Raw genomic sequence first — 23,126 nt, forward strand, 5'->3', positions numbered from 1 at the left:
AAGGAAATTACAGACCAAGAGCTCTTATAATAGATATCTCTTACAGTTATAGACATCCTCAACAAGCACTAGCAAACAAAATCTAGTAACATATAGAAAAGGGTTATACAGCCAGGCCAAGTAAGATTTATTTTGCCAATACAGGTTGGCTTAACAACCAAGGTCGAGAATGAAATATTTACTTCTGTCTCAGCTGAAAAAGAAACTTGCTTCTGAGATTCTGTAAACAATGGAATAAAAAAATAAAAAATTTTATCAATAACTGCATTCCAAATTCATGGTGATATGTTGATATTCTTTTTTCTTTAAAGATTTTTATTTATTCAAAAAACAAAGAGAGAGGCAGAAACACAGGCAGAGGGAGAATCAGGCTCCCTGTGGGGAGAATCAGGCTCCCTGCGGGAAGCCCGATGCAGAACTCGATCCCAGGACCCCAAGATCACGGCCTGAGTCAAAGGCAGACACTGAGCCACCCAGGCACCCCGATATATTGATATTCTAGATAAAACTTTTTATATCAGAAACACTATCTGCAATGGGAGTCACTAACTAGTCCCCTTACAGTAATACTACATCATTCTTAGACTCCTACAGTGTTTTACTCTAGCAAGATTGGGAAACAAGCCTATTGTGGTGGTGCAATACCTTCAGTTCTTTCAGGAATATCTTTGACCTAATTGGGTTAGGGTAGAGGTTAACAGGCTTTCAAGTTTTATATTTGACCCTTGGTCCATCAGAACCAATGTCAGGATTTATATTTTAAAACTGGAGAAATAACCCGTGTCAGATAAACTTGAACCCAAAGCCTAGTTATAACCAGAACTTGATATAAAACTGAAATTTATCTCAGTCAGATTTCATTTGTGTTCTGGACATGGGAATTACATTGTCCTGAGTATTAGTAGTTTGTTTTTGCTCTTCCTTCAAAGAACAGTCATCAAGATAAAAAGTTACAGGTCATATGGAAAGAAGCTACAAGAATGTTTCATATGATGCTCTTGCAAGATCGTAGGCTGTTGCTTTCACAACCACTTCCAGGACAATTTTACTCAAAGATTTTAGGATGATATGTCAACTCATGTTTAGAAACTATAGGATCCAATGACTAATGAGCTGGTTTGAATCAGAAGACCTATTTCCAAGTCTTGCTTTTGAAATTAAAACAATAAAAAGGGGGAAAACTAAGATTTTTACTGTATAACCCTACTTAGTAGACTTCCCCCCTAAATAAAAGTATAGTCCATATGAAAGTACCAAAAATCTCTGCACGTCTGAACAAGAACTGTCATTCCTTTGCTGATAGTCAATAATCACCCACTTGAATATACCATTTAACTGTTCCTGCTGAACCAGGACACTTGATTCTTCTCAAATCTATTGAGATTGCCACTGAGCTCCCTTGTTCTTCACCAGAATTCCTGGCTGAGAAAGAATTGTCAAATGTGTCAATTCCAGTGTCGGTTGCTTCTTTGACAATTACTTCTAATAATGGGGAAGAGGAGTATTGCTGTGAGTTATAAAATTCAGAGGTCAGTGGGCAGCATACGTACAATAGACAAGCCTAACATTTGTCACTCTTGAGGTCTTTAAACTCTTTCTTTTAAATCGTGATAATGTGTTTCAGTCATGTGATATCAGCCATCATAGCCAGCCTTGAATGTAAATTTATATCAGTGGAATCAGCAAATTCTTCCATCCACAGCTGGCTGCCTACATGAGTACACCGAAGGCAGAATCACTGGCACGAGACACCAGTAAAATTAATTTGGCTGAATGTAAAATTATGGTCTGTTTTGGCAGTATCTGTCAAAATGCAAAAGATACATTCTCTTGTGCCAAGAAGTTCCACTTGAAAGGATTCAGATACTCTGGTATGAAATCCCCAAGATGTATATAAAAATGTGTTCACTGAAGCATTTTTTTGGTGGTAGCAAAAACCTGGAGAGAAGAGTCGATCAATAGGGAGTAAGTTTAATAAATCCGTGTATTGATACAATGAAATTCCAAGCAGTCTTTTAAAAAGATAAAGCAAATCTCTACATACTGCCAGTAGGCGCTCATGATAATTTTTTTTTACTAGAAAAAAAATAAATTTAATTTAAAACAGTATAAATAATATGTATGAAATGATAGCATTAAGGTACTATATGTATTGCATATCAACAATGCTGACAATGGCTATTTCCTACCTCTTGTGGTGGGATTACAACTGTGGGGATCTTTTATTATTCACTTTTTAAACTTTTATACATTTGATTTTTGCAAAGACAAAAATTAATTCTATGATTTATTTAAGTGTAAAAACCCAATGATAGACAATTACATAAAATTACATCAGTTTTCATAGTGGAAGAGACATGAAATTTTTTACTTTTAAATTTTACCTCTACATTTATGCTCCCCAGGATTTGCCTTGATCATCCCTATTGCCAATGGTGCATCTTTATGAAATAGGACATTTCTGAGTTTAGGGATGCATTCTTGAACTCTGAGTAACTAAAGAGATGGATCATTTACTGTAGACCTCCTAGAAACTTGACTTTAAACAAGTAGAGCTAGCCAGCTCCAGATGACAATCACTCTGAGATCATTTTGGATAGATCAAATAATTATAACTGATTGAAAAACTGCCATATATGATACATGAATAATAATCCAAAATCCTTATTGGGTGATTTGTAAAAGGATTAACTCTTGTTAATTTACTAAAGGTAAGTAATGGGAGACTATACCTTAACAACTGAACCCATGAAATCATAAAATGTTGAATGGGGCATGTTGAGAATGAGGGTTAGTGCAGATATTCAGTGACTGCTGCCCTTGGAGGCAGAAGCAGTGCCATCAGATCCGAAGGACCAAGTTTGCCAAAAATGCAGCTCTGGAATTGAGTTCTCAACTTACTATCCACTTTATAAGAGTCAGTTGGAATTCTTGGCTGTATAATGGGATGAATTATAGTATGTACCTTGTTAAGTTACTGTAAGAATCAAACTAGCGGATATTGGTAAAGCATTTAGAAGTGTGTGCCTTAACAGCCTCCAGTTGTCATTATTATTCCATCACTACTTTAGATATAATAAGCCCAGAGCTCTGTGAATGTTTCCTCTAATCTCATTTATTCAATTAACAAAAAAAAAAGGTAAAAAAAATAAAAGGTCTTACTGCCTGAAAAAAATTCATTATTGATTCATGAGGATATTTTCAAGATGTTATGAATATAAACTTGAACACCATTAATGATCTCAATATGAACTTTCTAAAACTTATGGAAGTGTTCAGCAAAGTAAGAAACATTTTTCCCACAGGTAGCAGTGTTAATACATCGTTTGGCATCCAGAAGAATATATTCCGGCAATCATTTCACATTCTTCTTTTTTCTTCTTCTTTCTCTCTTTAATTGAAGTATCATTGACATGATTAATGTTACATTAGTTTCAGGTGTACAACATGGTGATTGGACAACTCTATAGGCGCTCACATGTGTTGCCACCATCTGTCATCATACAACACTATTACAATATCATTGACTATATCCCCTTTGCTAAAAGCAAGGTCTTTGAACAGCCTCCACTTATGCTACTTTGAATGTGAATTAATTGCCAGAATCCATCCTTATCAGAAAATGCGGTGAAATATTACTTGCCTTTCTGTCTACACTAGAATAGCCCAGGATAGGCTGCAGTAATAAATAAACCTTAAACTCTCATTGGCTTATCACAATACAGATTGATTACTTGGGCCACAGTTGGGGCAGCTCTCCTCCAGCTTCAGCTTGTGTTTCTGGAATAGGTGGCCTCTAAATTTGTTGGAGACAGGTCTGGAGGGACACTGAAGATGTTTCTAAAAAGTAAAGCAGGCCTAAAGTTGGTCTGTGTCATTTTGGCCACATTCCATTAACTTGAATTCAGGAAGATGGGCCCAGCCTCACAACATGGGAAATTGCTGAATTAACCTGGCTGTGTGCGTGGGAAAGGCAGGCCGAGTGCAGAACCCAGATCCTAGTCTCAGCCACACAATCTACATACACAGCTGATTTGGAATTCTTCATGTTGATGAGCCTCAAGACTGAAAAAACAAAATCATCTTATTGATGACTAGAACAGGGTCTGCAACACAGCAGGAGCTCTAAGAATATTGGTGGATTAACTGATGTAAAACCACATCCTTTTTTTAAACTAAACAATATTGAACTGATTACCTCTAATATTGACTGATTATTAAAAAGTTCCTCTCATTCAGGAATTTGTTTTCATAATTTTTTTGAAAAAAATTCTTATTTGCATTTCATTATTTATTTTTAAATGTATCACATTATTATGACGAGATTGAAATTATCTGCACTCTTACCTTAGATTTCTGGGAAGCAATGCAGGTTTTCCACTTGGGGCAGTGTGTGTGTTTCTCTTAAAATCATGAAATAAGGCAACTTATGTATATTATAACATGTAATATGTTAATCATACAGCTGGCATAAACACATAGCAAGAATTGTGTTTGCATTCCTCAGATAACAAAGTTTGAGAAGACCAAGTCTAAAAAACTTGAATTCAAGTCATGTATTAGTCATAAATTTAAAATAGAGCTGATGTTTATATGTAACCATTAGAGACAGAGTAGCTCATTGGGAGTAAGGCCAATCTTAAAAAGAGCAAACAAATTCACAACTCACTTCTCAAGTCTATCCTTATTATAATGACTTACATAATACTTGTCTAAATTTACGTACATTACTCAGAGTTGGTTATTATTTAAGCTAACAGACAGTTAAGTTAAAAAATAAAAGGAATAAAAACAATACATGAATTGGCTCATTTCCTCTACTTGCCCTTAAAGGGGTCAAGTATTTGACATTCCCAGTGTTTGTATTTGTGTATGTAGATGTATGTTTGTGTGTGTGTTTATGAAATGTTCCTTAAATGAGGATGGGAAAAATACTTCCTAAAAATTTTATTTCAAGTTAAGTAGCCTTGATAGCTGTTCAAAACTTTTACTGAGAGTATATATTATAGAAAACTTATTCAATGTAATACTAAGATATTGTAGATATATATAATATTTTAATTTAGGGTAAATACTGGTTTCAACAAGTATTTATTATCTGGTTGCATGTGCCTCTGGGACTGCAGGAAAACCTATCTTGCCCTTCAAATAAAGGGGATGGCAGAAACTTAAATCAATTTGCTCAATGATAGAGAGTGTTATCTACTAATCATCTTGGAAGAACATGAAAGGAATATCTAAGTCTATTTGGAGAAATATATGTAGGAGATGTGATTCATCAGAGAGAAATTTATAATTATACTATGTTAAGAATGCATAGAAATTTTCCAGGTATTCAAACATGGTAAAACTGTTACAGGTAAAGGAATACTGCTAATTTGCAAAAGTAATCTATTTGAGAACCTCAGAGTAGTTCAGTGAAACTGGAGGTTGGCAAAGCATAATAGTAGGTGCCAGGGATACCTGGGTGGCTCAGTCGGTTAAGCATCTGACTTAGGCTCACGTCATAACCTTAGGGTCCTGGTATTGAGTTTCACATTGGGCTACTTGCTCAGTGAGGAGTCTATTTGTCCCCCTTCCTTTCCTGCTGCCCCTCAGCCAGCTTGTGCTGTCTTTGTTTCTCTCTCTCAAATAAATAAAATCTTAAAAAAAAATAATGGGGTCAACTATCTTGGCAGACTCCAGTGCAAAATGAAAATGCACACCCTTTGCCAAAGGAATGTGTCTATGTGGGAATGGGAAAAAATGAATTCCCCAGCTTTATGGGGTCTGTTTTCCCATTCTCTTAAGGGATCACAACTTCCAAGCTAGAATGCACTGCATGTGCTGGGTACCTGGATGAGGGGTGGGTGCAAGATTCCTACCAAGTCATCTGCCACCTCATAGAGTACATTGCCCATAGTGCTGCCTGCCCAGATGGGACAGCTACAGCCTTGCCTTTCTCAGAGTGCCACGGGGAGTGTGTTGGACCTCAGCCTTTCTCTACTTTCATAATGACACCTAAGATACTCCCTGGGCCAAAGTCAAAGGCAATGAAACTCAAGTCTGGTTCCAGTATTGCAAACCAGTTATTATGCCCTGCTGAGTGTGTGTGGGGAAGGAGGCCTGAGAACATGTTCTGGAGGTAGAGGAGGGGATGGACTATGTGTAAGCCCACTACTCACACCCCTGTCACATGCTCTGTTTCATTAGACTTTTCCTACAAAACACAAATTAAAGATAAAATCAATAAGCATTTGAAGACAGTGGCTCAGAGCATCAAACCTTAAGATGCTCCCTCTAGTCATATGCTCTAGAAGCTATACCTGTGGCAGAAACAAAACAAAGCAAAAACAATGATTAGAAATTAAGAATGACTGAATGGGACACCTGGGTGGCTCAGTGGTTGATCATCTGCCTTGGGCTCAGGTCATGATCCCAGGGACCTGGGATCAAGTCCTGCATCAGGCTCCCCATAGGGAGCCCTCTGCCTGTGTGCCTTTCTCTGTGTATGTTTCATGAGTAAATAAATAAAATCTTTAAAAAAAAGAAACTAAGACTATATTTTCATGCTAGTGTGTTTGGACTTTACATTAGAGGTAAACAGTTGGCATGAAAGCGCTACATTTAACTTCAAGGACAAGTAATAGCATTATATAATTGAAAAGCAGTATAAACTAAGAATCAGAAATATTACAGAGTTCTCACATTAAAAATGGTCCTACATTTACTTCATACTTTTATTTTTATGACTTGAGTAAACCTCACCACCATTATTTTAGGACATGGTTCTATTAGGTCATATTAGCAGACGCATCTGATGATTTGAGTTCAAAACTGTAAAATGCTGGATCCCTCAAGATTGAATTTTTTTTCACATGTTTAACAAAATGAAACCAGGAGATGAATATTGCCAGAATACAAAATCTCAATGCATAACTACCTTCTTATAAATTGATATTTACAATGGAGATTATATTTAAAGCCTTTCTGTTACAAGATGTGTACACAACAACTTTGTTGGAAACCAATAAATACACCGTATTAAAACCACAGGATATTATACCATATGAGTCTTAGAAATTAAATTAGCTCCTGGAAAGTACAAACTTCTGTCCCTCTAGAATTTTATAAAATCAAAGTCATGATATTGTCAAACAGCTTATTTGATAGAAATCTCAGCACATTAATAATCTGATTGCTCCAAATTTACATGCCAAAGCTTGTATGCTAAATTTAAAGTCATTATCTTCACTGATCCAGTCACCTTACTCTTTCTAGAATTTAAATAATGTTGTTTTTTTTTTTTTTTTTTGCAAACATGGCTGCAGTGATTTTGCTACAGACTTATTGTCATAATATTTACAAAATGCTTCTGAGCCAGATTTTTCTCATAGAATTTCAAGCTTAATTTAACTTGTCCTACAAACAGACAAAATAGAATATCATAGCCAATAGAAAAACACAGAAGTGAGTCAAACTCATGTTTCAAGACCATGAGTTTATCTAGGCAAATTTTTGTGGGTGCTGTGGCCCATCCATGAAACTGTAATTTTGAGATAATTCTTACTCTCTCACTTGTACCTCCAGATGCCAGATAAAACTTGTACAGTCAGTGAAAGTTTTTCTGGTTTCTGACCTTCACTGCTCCATCCTTTGATGTCATATTTAATGTTGTTCTCCAACCAGTTAGTCTATATTTTCAAGTCTACTCACCCTTATTATAAACATTTATGGAGACTTATGTTTTGAAAGATGATGTTAACGAGAGAAATTTTACTTTGGGGAAATGATCTCTTGCTTCATTTTTTTTATGTCAAAAATTTTAAATACTATTCAATCAGACTCTACTTGATAAAAACAGATAAATGTTCTATAGTGACTCTCAAATGAAGAGTTCATGAACACTCCATTGCACCATTTCTATCTTCCTGAATTCTAGTAAGTAAGTCAGGATCCTCTAAACTAGGGGCAGAAAACAAACTTTCGAGGACAGATAGTTGCAAAAGTCCAGGCATAAGGTAAAAGAATATGATGGAAAACTGGAGAATGCATACACTGTCTAAATTCATTCAGACTGCAATTAAGATTTTTAGCTAACTCCACTAACCAACAGGGGTAGATTGTGTTCAAGAATGGCCATGACAATAGCTCACATCTCATACGCCTTTCACAATAAGATTTTACCATTCCTATAATAAAAAATGGTATCATCCTCATCTCTTCCCTTTAAATTTGGCCTGTCCCCTTGGCTAGTTTCGACCACTAGAATGCAGCCAATGCTGTGTGGCTTCCAAAGCTCATCCTTATTTACTTTTTAAAATTTAATTTAATTTTTTTGTATATTTTTATTGGAATTCGATTTGCTAACATATAGCATATCACTCAGTGTTCATCCTGTCAGATGCCCCCCTCAGTGCCTGTCACCAGTCCCTGCAATCCCCTGCCCACCTCCCCTTCCACCACCCCTTGTTCTTTTCCCAGAGTTAGGAGTCTCTCATGTTCTGTCTCCCTCTCTGATATTTTCACTCATTTTCTCTCCTTTCCCCTTAATTCCCTTTCACTATTTTTTATATTCCCCAAATGAATGAGACCATATAATGATTGTCCTTCTCCGATTGACTTATTTCACTCAGCATAATACCCTCCAGTTCCATCCACATCAAAGCAAATGGTGGGTATTCATCGTTTCTAACTGCTGAGTAATATTCCATTGTATACATAGACCACATCTTCTTTATCCATTCATCTTTCGATGGACACCGAGGGTCCTTCCACGGTTTGGCTATTGTGGACTTTGCTGCTATAAACATCGGGGTGCAGGTGTCCCGCGTTTCACTGCATCTGTATCTTTGGGGTAAATCCTCAGCAGTGCAATTGCTGGGTCGTAGGGCAGGTCTATTTTTAACTCTTTGAGGAACCTCCACACAGTTTTCCAATGTGGCTGTGCCAGTTCACATTCCCATCAACAGTGCAAGAGGGTTCCCCTTCTCCACATCCTCTCCAACATTTGTTGTTTCCTGCCTTGTTAATTTTCCCCATTCTCACTGGTGTGAGGTGGTATCTCATTGTGGTTTTGTTTTTTTTTTTAATTTTTTTTTAATTTATGATAGTCACACACACAGAGAGAGAGAGGCAGAGACACAGGCAGAGGGAGAAGCAGGCTCCATGCACCGGGAGCCCGACATGGGATTCGATCCCGGGTCTCCAGGATCACGCCCTGGGCCAAAGGCAGGCGCCAAACTGCTGTGCCACCCAAGGATCCCTCATTGTGGTTTTGATTTGTATTTCCCTGACGGCAAGTGATGTGGAGCACTATATCATTCTCTTACACCATACACAAAAATAAACTCAAAATGGATGAAAGATCTAAATGTGAGACAAGAATCCATCAAAATCCTAGAGGAGAACACAGGCAACAACCTTTTTGAACTTGGCCACAGAAACTTCTTGCAAGATACATCCATGAAATCAAGGGAAACAAAAGCAAAAATGAACTATTGGGACTTAAGATAAAAAGCTTCTGCACAGCAAAAGAAACAGTCAACAAAACTAAAAGACAACCTACAGAATGGGAGAAGATATATATTTTTTAAAGATTGTATTTATTTATTCATGAGAGACACAGAGAGAGAGAGGCAGAGACATAGGCAGAGGGAGAAACCGGCTCCTCACAGGGAGCCCGATGCTGGTCTCAATTCCAGGATCATGCCCTGAGCCAAAGGCAGACACTCAACTGCTGAGTCACCCAGGCATCCCCCAAAGCTCATCTTTATAAGCTCTTGCAGTTTCTGTTTTCATGCTTTTGGAATGCAGATCACTGCCTCAACTTCATACTATGAAGTGAGCCACATAAAGAAACCATAAGGAGGGACACCAAAGTGACCTTGACAACCTCTGCTTATGTCCTCTCCTCTCCCAGCAAAGTGCAACCACACTAGTGATCCCAGGTGAGTCCAAAAGAGGAGCATCCAGCCATCCAACAGAATCATACAAAATAAATAAACTGCTATTGCTTAAACCAATGACTTTGGATTGTTATTTAGACATCATCAACCGATACATTACCAGCTTTATCTCCCCCAGTTTGTGACCCTAACTCTAAATCTATATGAAATTCAATTAAAGTTTTAGTACTGGGACTCCTGGGTGGCTCAGTGAGTTAAGCATCTGCCTCTAGCTCAGGTCATGACTCCAGGGTCCTGGGTTTGAGCCCTGCATCAGGCTCTCTATTTATTGGGGAGTCAGCCTCTATTCCTCTCCTCTGCTCATACTTTCTCTCTTGATCTCTCTCTTTCAAATAAATAAATAAAATCTTTAAAACAAACAAACAAACAAACAAACAAAAACATTTGGAATGAAATTGTACTGATTAATGAATTTCATATAATTATTTAATGCTTAGGCAGCTTTCTTGTAGTCATAATATAAGCTCTCATAATATGCCGGATATAAACTCACTTTATATATATTTTGCTCTGCATCAATTCAAATTTTTGAGCATGGTTTACACATGGTAGATGACAATCTTTTAAAATTTATTTTTGCTAACCAAGCCTGAATTAACATAGTAATTTAACTTTTAGCTATAAGCTCACATTATTATTATTATTATTCACATTGTTTAATGAATCATATTCCTCACTGGGGGTGGAGAAAACAATTTAAACTCAATATAGATTTTAAAATAAGCTCATATAATATATCTCATTGTTTTAAGCCAAAACTTGGTTACATGAAATATTATATAGCAAATATCTTGAACTCTACTTGATCCATAGACAGTACATTTAGTGACACATTTCTTTCTTCTGTCCTTTCTTCTTTCCATCCATATGGTGATCCTACTGCAGCCAGGGGACTCTTCATGACTACCCAGTGATGAGGTACTATCTAGCAAACTCATACCTGGTGAGATGCAATCTAAGTATTAGCTCTGTCATGAAACTTTTAATATTCTCTTAGGCAAAGTAAATTATTTCCTTCTGTGTGTGCCACTCTGCCCTATACTTGCGTCTGTAATAGTACCTATATCATTCATTTCAATATATTTGTTAACAAATGTGTATTCCTCCCCATAAATTGTAAATTTCCTAACTCGAAGGACCACTGTCTTATTCACCTATAATCTCTAAACCATAACAGAATACTTGTCCATAGTTACAGACTTGAGAAATACATTTTAAAGAGTGAATAAATGAATCACCTATTTATTTTTGTGACTATATAATCTTTATTCACTTTAATCTTTATCCTAACCTGCTGCAGGCATTCCTACTTTGGTCTTTCAATTTGTATAATATTACATGTAATGCTATTTCTCCCAGGACTTTGAGAGTTTCATCTTATCACATCTTGGGCAGAGATAGAGTATTCTGAATTTCAAAAATTTCCAGTAAGGCTAATATTTTTGTTGTTGTCTGTATGGACTGTGTTATTTGGATTAATTAATTTCCCCTTAGTTGTGAATTGTTGCTCAATATCTAAATGAATGAATAGATGATTTAATAGGTCAAAGAAGCTCAAGTTCTTTATTTATTAAGTGTATGAAAGCTACTTTAGAGAATAAGTCTCATCACTGATTAAAATCACAATTATAATATTATCCTATTGAAAGATGGTAACCCCTTTAACAGTTATTATCTCTATGATGCAATTTACTGGATAAAATTGCAATGAAAATGCACCTATCTAAGAGATTATTATGTGATATGTTATTTTTTAGCTTCACATTTCCTTTAATTAAACAAGTAATGTGTGACTTCTTTCTTTGCAAACAATGTAACCTGCAAATTGCAAAATAATCTTTGAATACTTCCTCAAATTCTATCTGCTTTACCTCCTTCCTGGGTACTTACTAGCTATTGTCAAGTTGTATATTTTTAGTCTATCTATAAAGCATACATACATGGTTAAGTTCAATTAAACTCTTTGCATTTATGAACCTGCTGTTTTGCCCTGAGAAAAAGAAAGAAATGAAAGATTCCATTAATAGAATGAGAAGACATCAAATCTAAAATGTGTATTTTCCTTGAGCACACAGCTAAAATCCTAAAACCTGCCATTCATAATTTGGAATTGTGTTTTCAAAAGCCCACTTCATCTCAAATTATATCTATCAGATAAAAGAATCCAGCTGTTTATGTTTTGTGATAGCCTGCTTGGATGTAGTCCAAAAGGTGAAGTGAATGAGTTTACAGTCTCCTAACTAGCAACATATTGAAACAGCATGGTGTAACAGCAGCAATGTTAAGTGTGCTTGTTTGTCTTGCTTTTATCAACATTAACATCTTTTGTGTTGCAAGGGGGTCCTCTTTAGATTTAGAAGGACAGCTTTGGTTGACATTGCCAAGTCTCTTTCCCCACCATCCCCGGTCCTCAGACATCCCCAGGATGTCTTCCATTGGGGCCTCCTTGGCCTTCAATTGTGAGAACAATGGGGCTCCTCATAAGAAGCACTCAGCCCAGCAGCCCTGTGCGCTCTTTGATGGTTTCTGTGTGAGCCTGACTGATTACCCAGGGAACATATATTGTACATTGTCAGACTGCTTGTTAAGGAGGCTGGGATTTGATGTTTAAGGAATGGAGTTGAATATGTTTGAGTCTTGACTGTTTCACAATACAGTTCCTCTGGGCACACATTACAAAAGACTCAAGGTGAGGCAAGTACCAGGTTGCATTTAGGCAGAGCTGGAAAGCTCAACACACTGTGATGAAGTGCTTTTAACATTTCACAGTTTAATGTAATTGAATTCTAATAGGAGGCTTCTGTCCTGAACTCTTTTCAGTCAAGAGACCTATCAAAGAACTTGGGTCACTTACATCACCATTTAAAAGGCAAATTTTATTCCACATGCTATCCCTGGGGGTAACTAAACAATGAGACCAAAGAGGGACCTATGGTAATCATAGTTACATGAATTTTACAGAATACAGAGGCACGCACAACATACACACATACAGACAGACATTCACGTCTTTGTTTATTTGGAAAATACATCTTCCATTATTCAGTGATTGGTGTGGAGGGAGATGAACACCATTCGATTTTTCTTTTTCATTGTTCTACAATATAAGTGACTCGAAGGTGAGTAAGAAACTTAGTTTTGTGTCAGATAAATGATTTATCCTGTATCAGCATAAGTACGTATATGCATTTATTTGTGCATTTTAAGTGAAAAATAGAGGAACACCTATTCAGGATAGAGATGGAATTCCCAGAAATTTGGGAACATTATTTAAGATTTTGACATTAGTGTGGCCTTGAGCATTTTCATTAACTTTCTTACATCTTTTCATGATTCTTCAACTGTAAAATGGGACTCAAATATTGGATAGAGGTTGGCAAATTGTGCATGAGCCACTAAATATGGCTTCTATAAAAACCGAGATTTTCATCCATAAAAAACCCTAAGTCCCACACTTAATAAAAAATTTTATTTACTATACCACTTCTCTCCACCGTTAAGATGATATCAGGTAAACAGTCATCTGATAGCAGCCTCCACATGCTTCTTTCTACCTACTTATAAAGTTTTACAGTTTTTTTTTAAAGATTTTATTTATTTATTCATGAGAGACAGACAGACACAGAAAGAGAGGGAGAGAAAGAGAGAGAGAGAGGCAGAGACACAGGGAGAGGGAGAGGCAGGCTCCATGCAGGGATCCCAACATGGGACTCGATCCTGGGTCTCCAGGATCATGCCCTGGGCTGAGGGCAGCACCAAACCGCTGAGCCACCTGAGCTGCCCAGTTTTACAATTTTAAAATGTAGTTGGAAAATTATTTTACTCTGCACATTTAAACATTTATTTTGCAGCTGGAGAAACTAAAAATCCCAGAAGTTCTCATACCTTTTAAACCTTGGATTGGGTCAGTCAGGGGACTGGAACTGAGGGATGCCCCTACTAAGTAATCTTTGATTAAACTAAGTGATACCATTAGAGATTCTTTAAGAAGAGCACTCTGTGCTCTTGTGGGGTCTTTTCACTACTTATTTATTGTTCAAAAAATGTTAATTCTAAAAATTGAAGAAGATCTAGAAGCTGCTATTCTAGTACAAAACCAATAGATTGTATGTATTCATTATCAAGATAAAATATATTATTATTTTACTATGTGATCAATCATAACAGATATATTTTAAATACCAGCTACCAGAATAGTACTGTAATGAATCCTATAAAAGCATAAAGAAATGTTTAGTCTTTTTTTTTAGTTAATCAGAAGAATGTTTAGTCATGCAGAACACTAATAATGGTATACATAGAAGAAAGAAATAATCCATATATAATGGCATGATTTATCTATGTATTTCTGTGAACTCTCCAGATAATAGTATTTATTCACAAACTATATACATCTTACATAGATTATAGCATTGTATCATTCAGAGAGACACGGATTCCATTTATGTGTTCCTTGCTTATTAGCTTTGTGACTTTACACAAATTACTTGACCCCCCAGATGCTGAGATTCTTCATCCTTATCATGGAGTTTAAATTGACATTAGGTTATATTAAAACTAGTAATAGGTCATTTTCTCCCAAAGTTGATTAATACTATAAATCTGATAGATTCAAGAAGAACCTCAAAACAAGATAGATGAGACTTGTTTCAACCATTTTAAAATATTTTAGAGAATGGATAGAATACTAAGTAAGGTGAGAAAATCTGAGAAATTATACAAAGGTGAAAAAGCAGATTAACTTAAAATGCTAACTATTAGACTGACAGTAGACTTCTCAATAGCAATAACAGAAACCGAAAGAGTCAGATAATACTTTCAGAATGCTCCAAGAACCCAATTATCTACTTAGAATTCTAGCCATCTGAATCGTCATTCAAAATGACAATAAAATAAAGGCATGTTACACAAAGTTATAACTGAGACAGTATGACTAGAAGTCCATTATTAAAATAATTTTAAAACAGGAACTTCAAAAGAAAGACATCAGACTAGAATGAAAGAATGAGATACTAAGAACAGTGGAGAACAGAGAAACTTTTATAAATAAAAAACAAGCAAGCAAACAAACAAAAACAGACTTTTGATTTCAGCTTCGACATGTAAATAGCTTGGAATCATCACTCTTATCCTAACAACAAGAAAGAGCTGAACAATCCAAGTAGCAATGGCTGTTTTTGGATCCACTGGAGAATGGAGACTGCAGAACAAATTATCTTCTCCCAAACCTGGAGAGGTTAGTCTACAAAATTACAGCCCAGAATTGCTCAGAAGTCACTGTGCCAGAAAGTGGTAGGAATTAGTATTTTAGTGTTAATTTCGACCAATGTCTGGAGGAAGAGTATGGACTAACATGAGTGAAACACCCAGGAGCTACCGTCTTAGAGGAATCCAAACACTTTTGTGGGTTTTACTTTCAGGAACTCCATTTCCTAGTGAAGTCTCCAGAAGAATTCCCTATGGCTCTGGTAGTGAAAGAGGAAGAATATTTATATTCAATGATAAGAAATGGTAAGTTTTCCCCTAATACTGGGAAAAGGCAAGGATGTCATTGCTTACCACTGCTACACAAATGTCCTAATTCATGCAATAAGACAAGAAAATAAATAAGTATACAGATCAGAAAAGAGAAATAAAAAACTATATTTTACTAAAAGATGGCACAATTTTCTGTGTAGAAAATCCGAAAGAATAGATCCACACATACAGACCCCTTTGACTAGTAAATAAATATAGCAAGGTCAAAAGAGATAAGGTCAATAATAGAAGTCATTTGCTTTTCCATATACCGGCACATTGGGAATTTGTGACTAAAAAGAACATTACCATTTACAATATCCTCTCCAATGAAATATTCATGTATAAATACAGTAATATATGAATAAAATCTATATGTGGAAAATTACAAAAATTGTGATGAAAGAAAGATCTAACATCCAAGGAAATAGTCCATGTTTGCAGATTGGAATTCATAATATTAAGATGTCAATTCTTCCCAAATGAATCTATAGATTTAATGTAAACCCTCAAAAAATCACAGCAATATATTTTGTAAACATTGACAAACTAATCCTAAAGTTTATATGGATAGGCAAAAGATCACAGAATAGGCAACATTATGCTGAAAAACAAAGTTGGAAGACTCAGAAAAAATAAAGAAGATCGATGAAGCTGGATCTTTGAAAAAACCAACATAATAGCCAGAGTGTTAAAGAAAAGATTGGACATAAAAATAAAAATTATAATAACGAAAAAAGTATATAGCTATAGATAAAATATGGATTAAGATTATGAGAATATCTTGAACTTTATGCCCAAGAATTGAAAACCATAAAGAAATGCATAGTATCCAGAGATGTAACTTAACACAACTAACATAAAAATTAATCAGTCTCAAAGAGACAGCTGTTAAAAGTTTGAGTCAAGAGTGAAAAATATACCCATTAAAAGATGGGAAAAAACACCCACCTCGTCAGATCATTGCTGAAATTAATATTCTTCAAAATTCAATGCTTATGCAAATACAAAAAAGAGATTTCCCTCATTCGTTTTATGAGATTCTTATAACATTGATAACAAAACCAGATAAGGATACTATATTTAAAAAATTAGGCCAATATTAGTGAACTAAATCTAGAATTATATACAAGATATAATATATAACTATGTTGCATCATTCACTAGATATAAAAGTGATTTCACTTTGCAACACCCATTTATAAAAAATACTATAAATAAAAAAAGATGTAAAGCAATTTACTTGATTGTCCAAAGAGTGCTAAAATAAATGGTTAAATGTTAGTATAATATCCTTAAAGTAAATAAAAGGGATGCCTGGGTGGCTCAGTGGTTGAGCATCTGTCTTTGACTCAGGGAGTGATCCTGGAGTGCCGGGATCGAGTCCCATGTTGGGCCCCCTGCCTGTAGCCTGCTTCTCTCTTGCCTGTGTCTCTGCCTCTCTCACTGTGTCTTTCATAAATAAATAAAATCTTAAAAAAAAATAAAGTAAATAAAAATTTTACTTTACATATATATGTATAATCCTTAAAGTAAATACATTTACTTTACATATATGTGTACCTATTACTTATATAAACACATATATATACATATTTATATACATATATACATATATATATATTTAAGCCTGCTAACCTTGCTTTATGTGTACAACCAATGTTAACAACACAGCCAGTGCAGTAAGACAAGAAAAACAAAGCAAAAAACAGCATTTGGAGGGAAGTAATACTGTTATTAATCATTGACAATATGATATCCTAAACATAATCTGAGAGTATCTATAAGAGAAAGCTAATAAATTTCCTTTGCAGTTCCTTAACTGAAATACTTAGGCCCATATGCTTGAGAATTAAGAATTTTTAAGTTCTAGAAAAGTAAAAAGGTGCATAAGCAAACATAATGTAACATTCTCGGCATCTTGGGAGCAATTTCCCATAATCAAATATATTAATGTTTTCAACGAAACTTATGAATATTCACATTAATTGTGACAAAGACTGTAAATAGCCTCACATCTGTTCAGATCAGATTTGGCCTTGGAATAAGATTGAGTGCCAAATTTACTTTAAAAAACTCTCAATTTTTAGAGCTTTCTGAATTTCAGAATTATGAATAAGGGATTATGAATCTGTTGCAAGAACAAAGTTCAGCATGATTGCTATATAAAAGTTAATAAACAAAAAGCAATTACATTCTTATATACCAACTAGAAAAATTAGAAAATACAATTTTGAAATTTTAAACAACAAAAAGCTCTAAAAAGAACTAGACAGGGATAAATACACAAAAGTGTTACCAACACATTTTTCAGAGAAAATTATAAAATTTTAATGACATAAAAAATAAGGCTCAAGTACATGGAAAAAATTACCATTTTTATATATAGAAAGATTCAATACTGCAAAGATTTCCTTTTAAATCAACTATGCTATGAGTTCAATAAAATACCAATGTAAATCCAAAGGGATTTTTAAAATAGAACCTAACAAGTCAATTATAATATTTGTAAGAAAGAGAAAAGAATCTTGAACAGGTAAGTCTGTTTTGAAGTGGGAAAAAGTGGTAGGTTTCAAAGCAAGTAGCAAGACTTAAAAATTTTTTGAGTAATTCAGAGATAGATAAATTGATCAATGTTACAGAGTAGAGATCCCAGAAACTAACTCTTCATCTGAGATAAATGTGATCGTAGGAAGCAGGGAAACAAACACAGGCCATTTCAAAGAGTAGTATGAGCAAAATTGCTTATCAATATGAAAAAAACAAAATATTTAACCTCACAACATCTACTCATTTAGTAGATAAAAATCTACATGTTTCAAATATTTCAAACACTGAAGAAACATATGATCATAGATTTACAACTGTGAGGTAAGGGAGGATTTTATTGATCTGCATTAAAATTATTTTTTTCTGAGATGCCTAGATGGTTCAGCAGTTGAGCATCTGCCTTCCACTCAGGGCATGATCCCAGGGTCCTGGGATCGAGTCCCACATCAGATTCCCCACAGAGAGCCTGCTTTTCCCTCTGCTGTGTCTCTGCCTCTCTTTCTGCATCTCTTATGAATAAATAAATAAAATCTTCAAACAAAATTATTTTGTTCCGGATTTAAAATATACTGTAAACAAAATTAAGGAGTAAACTTCAAATTGAGACTAGATATTTACTCTGTGACTCTGAAAAGTTTAGTATCCATATATAGACAAACCTTTACAAATCATTAAGAACAAAAGGCACGACTCATTTAAAATATGGGAAAATTACATAAAGGTGCAATTCAAAAAGGAGGGAACTCAAAAAGATGTTATATGAAAAATATCTATTCTTATTCCTGCAAAACACAAATTCAAACAATGAGATGTCATTTCATACCCAAAAGATTAGTAAATATTGAAAAGTCTAACAATACCAGTTTTAGTAAGAATTGAAAAAGCAGTGGTCACTAGCTGCTATGAGGAAATGGGGTAAACACTTCATTTCACAATATCCAGCAAAACTAATGACGGGAGTAACTTGTAACTTGTAAGCTATCAGTTCTACTCTTGGCATATACCTTAGAGAAACTTTTGAACACCTTCACAGAAAAACAGATTAAGAAGTGATCACACCAGGGACCCCTTGGGTGGCTCAGTGGTTGAGCCTTTGGCTCAGGGTGTGATCCCTGGGGTCCTGGGATTGATTCCAACATCAGGCTGCCTGCAGGAAGTCTGCTTCTCTCTCTGCCCATGTCTCTGCATCTCTCTCTATGTCTCTCATGAATAAATAAATAAAATCTTGAAAAAAAAGTGATCATACCAGAAGCACCTAGGGTGGCTCAGTCAGTTAAGCATCAGACTCTTGATTTCAGCTTAGATCATGATCTCAGGGTCATAAGATCCAGCCCTGTGTGGGGCTCTGCACTGAGCATGGGGCCTGCTTAACATTCTCTCTCTCCCTCTCTCCTCCTGCCCCTCTCCGTCCTTGCTTCTGTGCTCTTTCTTCTCTCTCTCTTAAAAACAACAACAAAAAGTTTGATCCTGCTAGTATTAGAAATAATGGGTTAATTACAAAGTTCTTTTCATGTCTAGCACCAGGAGAATGCATGTATTTTGGCATAATAGTAAAATAGAATATAAGGCAGCAATTCAAATGAATACACTAGAGCTTTAATTATTAAAGTTGTTGTGTAAAAAAAAAAAAAGTACAGAAAGATACATACATTAGATAGCATGTATCCTAAATTTAAAACATAAAGAATAAAAATGATATGATGAACATATGGTCATATTATAAATGTATAAAAGATTTAATATCATATATATAAAACATTATAATTTATATAGAAAATATATCACAACTATATAAAAATTAATATAGGAAAAGATATATTTAAACTGCATACATAACCAGAAATGGGTTGTAGAAGGTGAGAATTACACAGATACGGGAGGTGATTACACTGGTAGCATTGTCTATATTATCATTTCTTTAATAGATAATTTAAAAATATGACTTTGGTATCAACATTATATTTTGCTCAAGTTTGCTTACATGAGTGCTTGTTTTTATTTTAAAAATATTCAGTTTGCTTTAATTTGATTGTAGGAATAATTTTTCAAACGCATCGAAAAATCTGGTTCTGCCCTATAACCAGGCACTCTCCTAGTGTGGAATAGGGACAGTGTAAAATGACTGCTCCAATGTCCTCTAGGTTATTTGAAGCCTTATGTTTTGCTCAGATCTATTTCTCAACTCTTAACCCTGCTAATTCTCACAACTTCTCATCTTACTGACTTTTCTATCTACTTGGTATCTTCTGGTGTTTTGAAGGCAAAATTAAAATTCCAGAACTGTTACATGCAGCCATTGGGAGGGGGTGTGTGCATGTGGAAAACGAACATGAATAATCTCAAATCAGTGTCAGCTTTCCTAAGCAGGGGTTAAGATCCCCTAGAGGAAAAGACACCCAACATCAGCAACTGACTTGCTGTTTGGCTTTGTGTTTCTGACCGACCTCCTTAGTCATCACTTGAGATATCCAACCCATCCATTTAACTCACAAATCATCTTACCCCGATAGCTTCTGGGTGTGTTTTATTTATTTAATGAAATGCTGATGAAAAACTTACTCAATGCAGCATTGTTCTGAGGGCTGAATTCTGAATGACCGAAGCAGAAGGGGTCTTAAAAGTTTTTACTGTCTTAACCGAGTCAAGGTAAATATTTTTAGCACCTGAATGAGGTGTCCTGATCAAGAGCTTCTTAATCCACTATGGGGAAATCTGTGATCTACCTCAACCTTCTCAAGTCCTACTTTGGATGTTTCACTTATCTTGAGCAAACTATTCCCTGGGTGTAACTAGACTTGAGATCTCTTTGTCCTCCTTCATCTATCATGGTCTCACTCCATTCCACCCTCCATATGTCCAAACCATATCCCATATGCCTCTCCAGACACGTTTAAGGTAATGCCTGTGAGTTGCAGCCATGATAAAAGTACCTATGTACATACAGCTATGGTAAAAGTATGAATCCTAATAATTACTTTGGTTTAGAGTCTTTCTGCAATTTTATAGATATATTTACTCATTCTGATTATCCTAGTTTTTGTGTAGATCCAAGTATCTATCTGGTATAATCTTTCTTCTTTCTGAAAAACTCCTTTAAAATTAATTGTATTGCAAAAAAATAAGAACAATAAAAAAACAAAATTAATTGTATTGCAATGAATTCTATCAATTTTTATTTTGAAAATGCCTTTATTTGGTGTATTAGCCAGGGTTCTCCAGTAAAGCAGAAGCAATAGGATGTGTGTGTGTGTGTGTGTGTGTGTGTGTGTGTATTTTTTTTCATCTCAAGGAATTATCACACACAACTGTGAAGTCAAAAATCCACAGAGCAGACTGGAAGACTAGAGACCGAGAGCAGACTTGATATTGTATTCTTGAGTCTATCAGCAATTTAGAAACACAATCTTTTCTTTTTTTTTTTTATAAATAAATCTTTTTTTTTTTAATTTTTATTTATTTATGATAGTCACACACAGAGAGACAGAGAGAGAGAGGCAGAGACATAGGCAGAGGGAAAAGCAGGCTCCATGCACCGGGAGCCCGACGTGGGATTCGATCCCAGGTCTCCAGGATGGTGCCCTGGGCCAAAGGCAGGCGCTAAACTGCTGCGCCACCCAGGGATCCCAAAACACAATCTTTTCTTTAAGGGACCTCAGTCTTTTCTCTTAAGACCTTCAACTGATGGATGAGGCCCAGCACCATGATAGCCTACCAACACTTTACACAAAGTATACTGATTTAAGTGATACCCCTAAAAATTACCCTCATAGCCAGATCTAGACTACTGCTTGAGTGAAAACCAGATATCATGGTTAGTCAAGTTGATATGTAAAGTCAACTATTGTATTTTATCTTTGTTTTTGAGAGGTATTTTTAGATATAAAATGCTAGGTTGACAAAAATGTGTTTTTATTTATCTTTTTTTTTTTTTTAAGATTTCATTTATTTATTCATGAGAGACAGAGAGAGAGAGAGAGAGGCAGATTGAGAAGCAGGCTCCATGCAGGGAGCCCCACATGCGTCTGGATCCCAGGTCTTCAGAATCACGCCCTGTACTGAAGGTGACACTAAACTACTGAGCCACCCAGGCTGCCCCTTTGTTTATCCTTTCATTCCTATAAAGTCACCATGTCATTGTTTTCTACCATGCCTGGTTTCTAGAGAGAGATTTTCTGACATTCTTATCTTTGTTTTGTAGATATATTTTGAGAGGGGGGAGGTACTTATTTTAAGATGTAAGAGAACATCTTACATCTTACATCTTTTTTGCTATTTTCATCAATTTGATACTATTTATGTTTCTTCTTCTTAAGGTTTGTTGTGCTGTAGATAATAATGCTATGGCCTGAATGTTCGCATGCCTCCTACCGCCCCCCACCCCCATAATTCACATATTAAAATCCTAAAGCCCAATGCAGTGGTGTTAGGAGGTGTGATCTTTGGAAGCACTTAGGTTCTTAGGTTGTGAGGGTGGGGCCTCATGAATCAGATAAGTGCCGTATCAAAGAATTCCCACAAGCTCTCTAGGTCCTTCCACCACGTGAGGACACAAGGAGAAGCCTGTGAGCTCAAAGAGGACTCACCCATCATACAGGCAGCCGATTCTCAGGCATACAGTCTCCAAGCTGTGAGAAATAAATTTCCATTATTTATAAGCTGCCCAGTCTGTGGTATTTTGTAATAGCAATCCAAACAGAGTAAGTCATTGAGATTTGTGGTTTTCATCAAGTTTGGAAATTTTTCAGTTATGATTTTAGAAATATTTTTAATCCTTCCCCATCCACACCACTCCTGTCCTCATGAATCCCCAATTACTTACTCATCTGTAAGACTGATATTGTTCTGCAGCTCTCTCTGTCTCTGCCCAATTTGGTTCCAATCATTTTTCTCTCTAGGCTTCATATCAGATGTTTTCTAAAAGTAGAATAGTAAAGTAGTTTAATTTATTAGAGAAGGTCATTCTTAGCACCCCTTTGTCCTCAAATTTGGAAACAATTGCTAATTAGCAGCAGAGTTCTACATTTGGTGTAATAATTAAAGTCACTACTTAAGGAAATTCAAAACTGGTATTTTGAGAAAAATTGAAATGCTACTTACCATCAGCACTTGGGT

This window comes from Canis aureus, chromosome 9 (genome assembly GCF_053574225.1).
Source record: "Canis aureus isolate CA01 chromosome 9, VMU_Caureus_v.1.0, whole genome shotgun sequence".
Lineage (NCBI taxonomy): Eukaryota > Metazoa > Chordata > Mammalia > Carnivora > Canidae > Canis > Canis aureus.